This window comes from Bos javanicus, chromosome 28, assembly GCF_032452875.1.
Source record: "Bos javanicus breed banteng chromosome 28, ARS-OSU_banteng_1.0, whole genome shotgun sequence".
NCBI classification, from domain to species: Eukaryota; Metazoa; Chordata; class Mammalia; order Artiodactyla; family Bovidae; genus Bos; species Bos javanicus.
Genome location: NC_083895.1, coordinates 44,491,823 through 44,502,262, shown reverse-complemented (window position 1 = coordinate 44,502,262; position 10,440 = coordinate 44,491,823). Strand labels below are relative to the sequence as shown.

At 47.8% G+C, this 10,440-nt stretch overlaps 1 protein-coding gene across 3 annotated transcripts in view; it reads left to right on the top strand.

Annotated features, from left to right (window-relative positions):
• The first annotated feature begins 1,787 nt into the window (after positions 1 to 1,787).
• Positions 1,788 to 10,440, top strand: part of ARHGAP22 (Rho GTPase activating protein 22) — a 179,339-nt gene continuing 170,686 nt past the window's right edge. The window contains exon 1 of one of the 3 annotated variants that reach the window (XM_061405622.1): positions 1,788 to 1,912. The gene's annotated coding sequence lies outside the window, so the exon portion shown is untranslated. Of the gene's footprint in view, positions 1,913 to 2,114; positions 2,444 to 9,528; positions 9,702 to 10,440 lie in introns of those variants that run through there. The other 2 variants (XM_061405621.1, XM_061405623.1) reach the window with 2 other exon arrangements.

Genomic DNA, 10,440 nt, shown 5'->3' with positions numbered 1-10,440 from the left:
GGTGGGACCCTCTTGGTCGGGGCACTAAGGCCCCTCGTCCCAGTGTTTCTTCTACCTAATAGTGGGAAACCTCTTCAAAAGAAGGGGGAAGAAATCTCTGGGCTCCAGTATCAACTTCAATACTTAAACTCATAAAACAATATGTAGCCTTCCTATGGTTATAATTTATAGCAACTAGAAAAACCAAACAACTTTGCTAGGTAAAAAACAACAAACAAAAATCCCCCAAGAGCTCTTAGTGAAATGCGACTTACAGTGTGTTTCTAGGTGAATTTGTGGCGGCTGGGGCTCACTGGCTCACTGAACAGAGGCCTCCAGAGGATTGTTGTGTGGCCACCTGATTTCTGGGGGTTTTCAGGCCCACAGAGCCCCTACACAGAACCGTTCCTTTCATGGAAGCCAGTTAACTCAGTGATGGTGACAGATTCCTGGTGAGGGTGTGGGTCCTCGCCCAGTCACCCAGGAGGTCTCAGAAAAGTCCCAGACTCTGGCTGCTGGCTCCCCCAGAGATCTGCTTCACAGGGCCCCACATGCTAAACGTTACAGACACGTTCTGTGTCACCTGCTGCCAATTTGATTCTAAATACAAATTCAAACTCAGGCATTCAAATTACTTGGGAGAGTTTGACTTTAAGGTGGTAATCCCACCTTCTAAAAAGGGCTTACTTTTTGATTTATTGTGTTAAATTACAACACAGAGTTTATTAAACTGTGCAAGAAACCCAATTTAAGAACTAAACACTGCCTTAATTAATGCTGCCACTGCAGATGGAGAAATATGGAGGAAACCAGCCTGTCATGGGTCCCTGTTCAGTGCCGAGGCCTCACAGCCGTGAGAACTGGCACGGGCATGTAACCGAGTTCTCTGCATGACTTACCTCCTCAATCCTCACAACAGACCCTGGAGTCCGCTATATTATCATTCTTATTTTACAGATTGGGAATGGGTTGCCGAGAGACAGTGTAACTAACCCAGCTGGGAAGGGTCCATGGCAGGACTCAGATTCAATGGTGCTTGACTCCAACACCCTCGTTCTTTCCACGCCAGCTCCAGCCTCCCCCAGAAGGCCTGGACAGAGCGCTAGCCCGCGTCGGTGCAAGCACAGAGAAGGCCCGGTCTGCTGCTTTCCAGCTGAGTCCCCCTAGAAAGGCCAAGAGCAGGACATTACATCTTGATCCTCAGGATCCCTGAGCTCTGGCCCTGGCTCAGGTTATGGGCCTCCTTACCTGTGCCAGCAGTGTGTCTCCACCATGGCCCACCCTGCCCCACTCCCAGCAGTCCCCAAGGGCTGGCAAGAGGTTATCGCAGTGATTAGGGTGAGTGATCATCTGCCTTGGCCATCGTCCCCTCCCTGAGCCTGGAATGATGGAGCCTCCACCCCAGCCCCTGCTCTGCCGAGATGCCGAATCAGGCACCAGTCCATGGTCAGCTCCCCCTGCCTTGGTCAGGGAGGACAAGAGTGAGGGGCCACTCTGAGTCCACTCTCAGCAAAAGGGGCTCTTTGCGGACCAGAGCCCCACTGGGAGGCAGGAGACTGAGGGCCACCTGCCTACTTCCCTCCTTAGCCTTGATTTTCAAAAGCTTTGCAATCAGCTGCAGACCTTGGTTTGAAGTCTCAGAGATGCAATCTGTCACCTTGGGAAATGGACCGAATGTTTCTGACCTGCTTCCCAATCCACAGACTGGGGAGATCTGGGTGATGCTGGAACTTTGAAAAGTGGCCCAGCTCCTCCCTCTGCAACCTGCGGGCTCCTCCCCTGCTAATGACTTCTCCAGCCCCAACTTCCTCCCCTCACTCCAGACAGAACTGGATCAGCTGTGCGCAATTCAGCTGCTCTGCTCGGAGGAAGCCTGCACAGGAAGCCCCAGGAAGCCCGCATACCCTGCGAGCCGCCCCTGGCCCCCGGAAAGGTGAGGCCACAGATGAGGGTGGGGCGAATTGACGTTGGCGGGTCCAGAGGCCGGAGGGATGCACAGATGGGGCTGCGAGGGAGAGGTCCAGGGGCGTGGGAAGCAGTGCATGAGGGTGCCCACCAGGGGGCGCGCTGCACCAAGTCAAACCCCAGGCTCGCCACTGCGAGCCGCCTGCCCCATCCTTTCCTGGCAGAGGTCAGCCGCACCCGCGGAGTATTTCCTGAGCCGAGGCTGCGGCAGCCTCTTAGCAGGCCAAGGACGGCCGTCAGCGCACCATCCCCAGAGGCCCTGAGGAGCCGGGGAGCCTGGATCCGACTGACGATGTTCGTCCTGGGCAGCTTCCTCCTGGTCCTGCCCGCCTCCCCTGCCCGCTGGTCACATGGGTTCTGGGGGCAGGGCCAAGGCCACGGAGGGCCTCCGGGGTGACGAGAGGGGGCAGGGAGCCGGCGCTTCCCCCGGGCAGTGCCTTAAAAAGAGGGAACTCCCACCAGGTTCTGGGAAATGGAGGCGTCCAGGTCCCCGTATCAGGTGAGCAGACCCTGGCCTGGCACCACCGGGCAGCTTTCCTGGAAACCTGGGCCAGCCCCTCGCCTTCTGGGCCCAGATGTCCCCCCGGTGATGGGTGTCATGTACCCTGTGCTCACACCCGCTGGCAGCAGGGAACCCGCTGGGAGATGAATGAGGAACCATAGGGTGAAGACATGGGGAGGCCAGTCCAGGACCATGAAGGATGGGAGGGCAGGGAATGCAAGAGCAATCTGGGTTTGAATCCCCACACCTTCACCGTGTTAAACTCTGTGACTCGGGGTGGCTCACAACCCCACTGAAACACTCACCTCTGGGTGCTGTCAAGTTCATGTGTTTGGTCTACAGGCACTGCCTACTAAGTGCTAGCTGTCGCTTTTAGTAATGCCTGTGGGTGAGGTGATGCCCAGGTACCGGGCATCTGGCCTGGATCCAGGAAGACCCGGTGCTCCCAGACCCGCCCCTACAGGGAGCCCGCTGGCTATGTGGCCAGTGCCAGCCAGAGCTGCTCCTGGCTGAGACATCCCCCAGCTGGCTCGCCAGGACTGTTCTTCAGGGCACAGTGCCACAGGCAGGGGAGCTGTGCCCCTTCTGTGCTGAGCTTAACTGGGCTGTCGCCTGCCCTGGAACACAGCTGCCGAGAAAGGTAGGTGAGGGGCAGGCAAGGGCTGGGGTGGGTGGTTAGAGAGCAGTCTCTTGCCCCTCTCCCCCAGCTGGAGAGCAGAACCCACCATACCAGCCCTTCCACCCCCATTTTCCTCAAAGCAGATGCCCATGGCCCTGGGCCTTGTCATTTCGCTGCAGGCTGGGGTCAGTGAAGGTCACGCCTCCAACCAGAACCCTCGTGATGCAAATCATGCCCCCCACACTCATACACGTATGCATTCCCCCCTGCTGCAAGTGGGCAGTGAGGGGCAGGGCGCCTGGCACAGGTAGGACAGAGGCCCCGCTGCCGTCTCCCAGGGAGGCCTCTGTTCTGAGACGGCAGAGCTGAGATTGGGGCATAGACTTGGCCAGGAGAAAGGGCAGGGGTTTGGAAAGGTAAGAAGGGCCATCAACACGTCCAAGAGGAAGAACTAACGTTATTACACACACACACACACACACACACTCACACTCACACAGGGGTCAGCCTCATTTACCTTACCCTTAGAGCACCCTGCAGGGGACATTGTATTTTTAGAGCCCTTCTCCCCTCTTCTTGATCACAGTGCCCTGGCATCTCTTTTAGCATCTTCCTCTACTCTGGACCAGCCCAGATGCATTGTGCAAGCCAGCGCCGCCCAGCAGATGAGAGCAGGTTGCTTTAGGCAATCAATGCACCACTTTCCACAACCATCAGGATTGTTTCAGGGATGGATTGTTTGCCCAGTCAAGGTCATGAGGGAAGAGATGTTTGAAGAAATAGAGAGGAAGAGCTTCCCAGCACTTCTAAGAGACTCACTAGGGGATATATTTCTTCTTCCTGCTACACATGAAGGAGGAAGAATTAACTCCTGAAGTTGGTGTCCAGCAATTTTTTTTCTCATCAATAATCTCTTATTGGTTATGTGCTGAAATTATATTTTGTATAAGTACCGCACGCTAACCGATTGTGCCACTGGAGCTCCTGAAATTATATTTTGAAGAAAAAGTAAAGTGAAAGTGTTAGCTACTCAGTCATGTCTGACTCTTTGCGATCCGATGGACTACAGCACACCAGGCCTCCCTGTCCATCACCAACTCCCGGAGCTTGCTCAAAGTCATGTCCATCGAGTCAGTGATGCCATCAAACCATCTCATCCTCTGTCATCCCCTTCTCCTTCTGCCTTCAGTCTTTCCCAGTATCAGGGACTTTTCCAATGAGTCAGTCCTTCTCATCAGGTAGCCACAGTATTGGAGCTTCAACTTTAGCCATCAGTTCAGTTCAGTTGCTCAGTCGTGTCCGACTCTTCGTGACCCCATGAATCGCAGCACGCCAGGCCTCCCTGTCCATCACCAACTCCCGGAGTTCACTCAGACTCACGTCCATCGAGTCAGTGATGCCATCCAGGCATCTCATCCTCTGTCGTCCCCTTCTCCTCCTGCCCCCAATCCCTCCCAGCATCAGAGTCTTTTCCAATGAGTCAACTCTTCGCATGAGGTGGCCAAAGTACTGGAGTTTCAGCTTCAGCATCATTCCCTCCAAAGAAATCCCAGGGCAGATCTCCTTCAGAATGGACTGGTTGGATCTCCTTGCAGTCCAAGGGACTCTCAAGAGTCTTCTCCAGCACCACAGTTCAAAAGCATCAATTCTTTGGTGCTCAGCCTCCTTTATGGTCCAACTCTCACATTCATACATGACTACTGGAAAAGCCATAGCTTTGACTAGACGGACCTTTGTCAGCAAAGTGATGTCTCTGCTTTTTAATACGCTGTCTAGATTTGTCATAGCTTTTCTTTCGATGAGCAAGCGTCTTTTAATTTCATGGCTGCAGTCACCATCTGCAGTGACTTTGGAGCCCAAAAAATAATCTGTCACTGTTTCCATTGTTTCCCCATCTATTTGCCATGAAGTGATGGGACCAGATGCCATGATCTTCGTTTCTGAATATTGAGTTTCAAGCCAGCTTTCTCACTTTCCTCTTTCACTTTCATCAAGAGACTCTTCAGTTCCTCTTTGCTTTGTGCCATAAGAGTGGTATCATCTGCATATCTGAGATTATTGATATTTCTCCCAGCAATCTTGATCCCAGCTGGTGCTTCATCCAACCTGGCATTTTGCACAAGGTACTCTACATATAAGTTAAATAAACAGGGTGACAATATACAGCCTTGACGTAGTCCTTTCCCAAATTGGAACCAGTCCGTTGTTCCATCTTCAGTTCTAACTGTTGCTTCTTGAGCTGCATACAGATTTCTCAGGAGGCAGGTCAGGTGGTCTGGTATTCCCATCTGTTTAAGAAGTTTCCAGTTTGTTGTGATCCACACAGTCGAAGGCTTTGGCGTAGTCAATAAAGCAGAAGTAGATGTTAGGGCCGTGCTTCATTTTGTGTTAGTTTGTGTGTATGATATTCATTCTTTTCCTTGTGTCTATTTCTTTCCAATGTCATTTATGAAAAGACTCTCCTTTTCCGCTGAATTACCTTGACATCTTGTTTAATTGAAGCATCCCTGATTTACAGTGTTGTGTTGGTTTCTGGTGTACAGCAAAGTGGTCTCGTTTTATGTATGTGAATATACACATATGTATGCATATATATTCTTTTTCAGATTCTTTTCCATTATAGATTAATACAATATATCAAATATAGTTCCCAGTGCTATACAGTAGGACCCTGTTGTTCGTCTACTTTATATATAGCAGAGTGTATCTCTTATTCCCAAATTTCTAATTTATCCTCCGCCCACCTTTTCCCTTTTGGTAATAACCATAAGTTTGTTTTCTACGTCTGTTTTTATTTTGTATATAAATTCATTTGCATCGTTTTAGATCCCACACGTAAGTGATATCTTACGGAATTACGTTTCTCTTCTTCCTTACTTCATCTAATATGATAATCCCTGGGTCCGTCCATGTTGTTGCGAATGATGTTATGGCATTCGTTTTTATGGCTAAGTAATATTCCGTCATGTATATATGTGCATAGAGATACATGTATGTCATATATGGTGCAGTCATGCCCCCTGTACTCTGATGCAGGCGGGCAGGGAGAGGCAGGGGCCTGCCCAGGGCACTTGACACAGAGGAGACAGAGGCCTGAGGCCCTGTGTGTTTTCTTTATCCGTTCACCTGTAGTTGGGTGTTTGGGTTACTTCCATGTCTTGGCTATTGTAATTAGTGCTGCTATGAACGTCAGAGAGCATATATCTTTTTCCGTTAGAGTTTTCTCCAGGTAGTTGTTGGGGAATGAGATTGCTGGACCACACGCTAGCCCTGTTTTTAGCTTTTTAAGGAATCTCTGCACTGTTCTCCGTGGCGGCTGTGCCAATTCACATTCCCACAAACAGCGTAGGGGGTCCCCTTTTCTTCACACTCTCTCCAGCACGTATTATTTGTAGACTTTTTGGTGGTGCCTTTCTGACCGGTGTGGGGTGGTGTCTCACTGTAGTTCTGATCTGCATTTCTCTAATAGTTAGTGATGTTGAGCACCTTTTCATGTGCCTGTTGGCCATCTGTATGTCTTCTTTGGAGAAATGTCTATTTAGATCTTCTGTGCATCTTTGAGATTTGGGGTTTTGTTTTCTTTAATACTGAGAAATATGAGCTGTTTGTATATTTTGGAAATTGATCCTTTGTTGGTCTCATCATTTGCAAATATTTTCTCCTATTCTGTAGGTTGTCTTTTGTTTTATTTATGGTTTCCTTTGCTATACATAAGCTTTTAAGTTAAATTAGGTCCAACTTGTTTATTTTTCCTTTTATTTCCATTACTGTAGGAGACAGATCAAAAAATATTGCTGCAATTCCTTTCAAAGAGTGTTCTGTGTTTTCCTCTATGAGTTTTATAGTGTCTGGTATTACATGTAGGTTTTTAATCTATTTTGAGTTTATTTTTGTGTATGGTGTTAGATTAATTTCATTCATTTACATGTAGCTGCCCCGTTATGCCAGCACCTCTTACTGAAGAGACTGTCTTTTCCCCGCTGTATATTCTTGCCTCTTCTGTGAAAGGTTAGTTGTCTGTAGGTGTGTGGGTTTACCTGGGCTCTGTGTCCTGTTCCATTAATCCATGTTTTTGTGCCAGTACTGTGCTGTTTTGATTACTGTAGCTTTGTAATATTCTCTGAAATCTGGGAGGGTTATGCCTCCAGCTCAGTTCTTTTTCCTCAGAATTGCTTTGGTAATTCAGGGTCTTTTGTGACTCAGTATAAATTTTAGGATTATTTGTTGTAGTTCTGTGAAAAATTTGATGGGTAATTTGATAGGGATCTCTTTAAATCTGTAACGTGCTTTGGGTAATCTGGCCATTTAAGCTATATTAATTCTTCCAATCCAAGAGCATGGGCTATTTTTCCATTTCTTTGACTCATTTTCCTTTATCGGTGTTTTATAGCTTTCAACATGTGAGTCTTTCACCTTCTTGGTCAGGTTTATTCCTAAGCATTGTTTATGCAATTTTAAAAGCGATTTTTTTTCTTACTTTTTCTTCCTCTATTTTATTGTTAGTGTAAAGAAATGTAAGGTAGCTCAGTGGTAAAGACTCTGCCTGCCAATGCAGGAGACATGGTTTCGATCCCTGGGTCAGGAAGATCCCCTGGAAAATGAAGTGCAACCCACTCCGGTATTCTTGCCTGGGAGATCACATGGACAGAGGAGCCTGGCAGGCTACAGTCCCTGGGGTCACAAGAGAGTCAGAAAACAACTTATCGACTAAACCACAACTGCTACTCTGTCTTTTGTTCAGAGCATTTAGTTCATTGACACTTAAGGTGATTATTGCCAGGTATGTGTTTATTGCCATTTTAAACCTTGCTTTCCAGTTGGTTTTGTATTTCTTCTTTGTTCCTTTCCTTTCTGTTTTTCCTTTTGTGGTTTAATGGTTTTCTTTTGCATTATGCTTGAGTTCTGTTCTTTTTAGTTTTGTGAATCTATTATATGTTTTTTTATTTATGGTTATTCTCGTTTCCAAGTATGTTAACACATTACTATATCTATTTGGCTTATGCTGGTAGTCATATAAGCTCAAACACATTCTTTAAAAAAAATTTAATTTTCTTACTCTCCTTTCCCACATTTTATGATTTTAATGTCTTATTTTACATCTTCATGTTATCCTTTTGCTGTTCATGGTAGTTATAATCACTTTCATAAAATTTTTTAATTTTTTTAATCTATGTACTGTACTTGCTTTTTAAGTGATCTCTATACAATCTTTTTTTATATTTGCTTTTCCTGATTTGATTTTTCTCTTTCCTAAAGATTTTTGTTTATTTTCTATTTAGAAAAGAACTTTCAATATTTCTTTTATTAATATAATAGGCTTAGAATTGCTGTATTCTTTTAGTTTTTGCTTACCTGAGAAATTCTTTATTTCTTCTTCTGTTCTAAATGATAATCTTGCTGGTTAGAGTATCCTGACAATACAGGTTGCAGGTTTTTCCCTTTCAAGACTTTGAGTACACCTTGCCACACCCTTCTGTCCTGCAGTAGAGAAAGCAGCTGATAGCTTCCCTGTTACTCTTTTTCTTTTGCTGCCTTTAGAATCCTCCCTTTGTCTCAACTTTTGCTGTTTTCAGTCCCCTTTCTCTTTTTCCTCCTTCTGAAATCCCTTATTATGCATAGATTGGCACACTTTATGTTATCCCATAAGTTTCATGTATCATGTTTTTTTTTAATTTGTCTTCCTATCTGCTGTTCTGAACGGGTGACTTCCATTCTTCCGTCTTCCAGATCACCTACTCATTCTTCTGCGTTATTTCGTTTTCTCTTGGTTGTCTTTAGCTTGGTTTTCATCTTAGCTGTTGTGTTTTCTAATTCTGATTGGCTCCTCTTTATGGTTCCTGGTTTCTTGTTGCAGTGATCAACATTTCTATCAATAGCTTTTCTTAATCCTTTCAGTATTTTTATTACCCTCTTTTGAACTCAGGGTCTGGTAGATTGGAAAGGTCTATTTCATTGTTTCTTTCAGGGGATTTTCTTGTTCTTTTATTGCGGGTACTTCCTCTCCTTCTTTATTTTTCTTATATTTCTCTGACTCTGAACTTAGGAAAAACAGTTTTCTGCTGTGGTCTTGAAGGGCTATTTTTATATGGGAGTGTCGCCTGCGTGAGTCTAATACTTTTGGTGCAAGGGCTGTTATTGGTATGGATGCTTGCCATGTCTTTTCCTTAGGGTGTGCTGGTCATTGTCCCCTTGGCGGGGGATGTGATTGGTGTTTTGGTGAACAGAGTTTGCACTGGATGTTGACTGGGGCCTCCTTTTTGCCCATTAGGGCAGAGTCTGCTCCCCAGGTGTTGAATTAGAAGCCCCCAGATCCAGTTCTAAGCTGCAATGTGAGATAACTGGGACTGGAGTCCTGCTGGGGGTGGAGCCACTGAGTATCCCTCCGCAGGAGCTGCCCACTGGGACATATGCTCTGTGACGTCATCCGCCACTCGTGTGTGCTTACAGAGTGCACGGTTGTGGCGCTGCCCTCAGCCCCACTTCAGCCGTGAGAATACAGACCATCAGCCCAAATGTCCCTTAGACGCTGTGCTAAGAAAGCCATTGGTGCAGATCCACCAGCACCCACCACAGTCGTGCACCCAGACGCTCCATGGTAATGCTGGGAATCAGCCCAGTCCTTGGCCCCTTCTCTGAGTAAGTGTACCCTTGAAACCCCACCATTGCTGATAGGAGACCCGGCCCAGCCAGGGGTGTGCCAGTAATCCCCTTGGATGTCCCACAGGTGCTGCACTCGCATATTTCCGCCTAAATCTCACAGGCAGCCTCAAGAAATCAACTCAGATTTCATCCCCACTTACAAGCTGTGCACCCATGGGGAACTGGCTCAGATTTCAGCCCTGCCTCCACGTGTGGGCAATCTCCCTGCACTTATGTGCTCCCAGAGCCTCTGATGGTGGAGCTGTGCCCACTCTGAGCATGCCAAAACAAGGCTGGTATGGCAGGGCCAAGTGCCCCTCCCTTCACATGTGTTGACAGAGGGGCTCCTGTCGTGGACCCGGGATCCGGACCGCGTACACCCCCAGCTGCAGTCTGCACCACACTCCAGGCCCTTCCATCTGTCTGTGCAGCCACACCACGTCCTCTCCCCTGGCCTGTCTGCTGAAGCCTGAGTTTCTGTATCCAGCCGCTGCACACACTGGCAGGCGTGCGTCTCGGGCTGGGGAGTGCAGTGAGTTGGCCGGAACCATATGTGCCAATCTCTCTCTGCCCTACCTGCCACAGGCTGGCTGCTGCACTCACCTCGGAGCCTCTGAAGTCCCCTGTCTATCCTGGCTGATCTCCCAGGTGGCGAAGGGCATTCCCAGGATGAGGGAACCTTTCCTCTTCCACAGCTCCCTTCCAGGGACACAGGTCCCATCCCAATTCCTTTTCT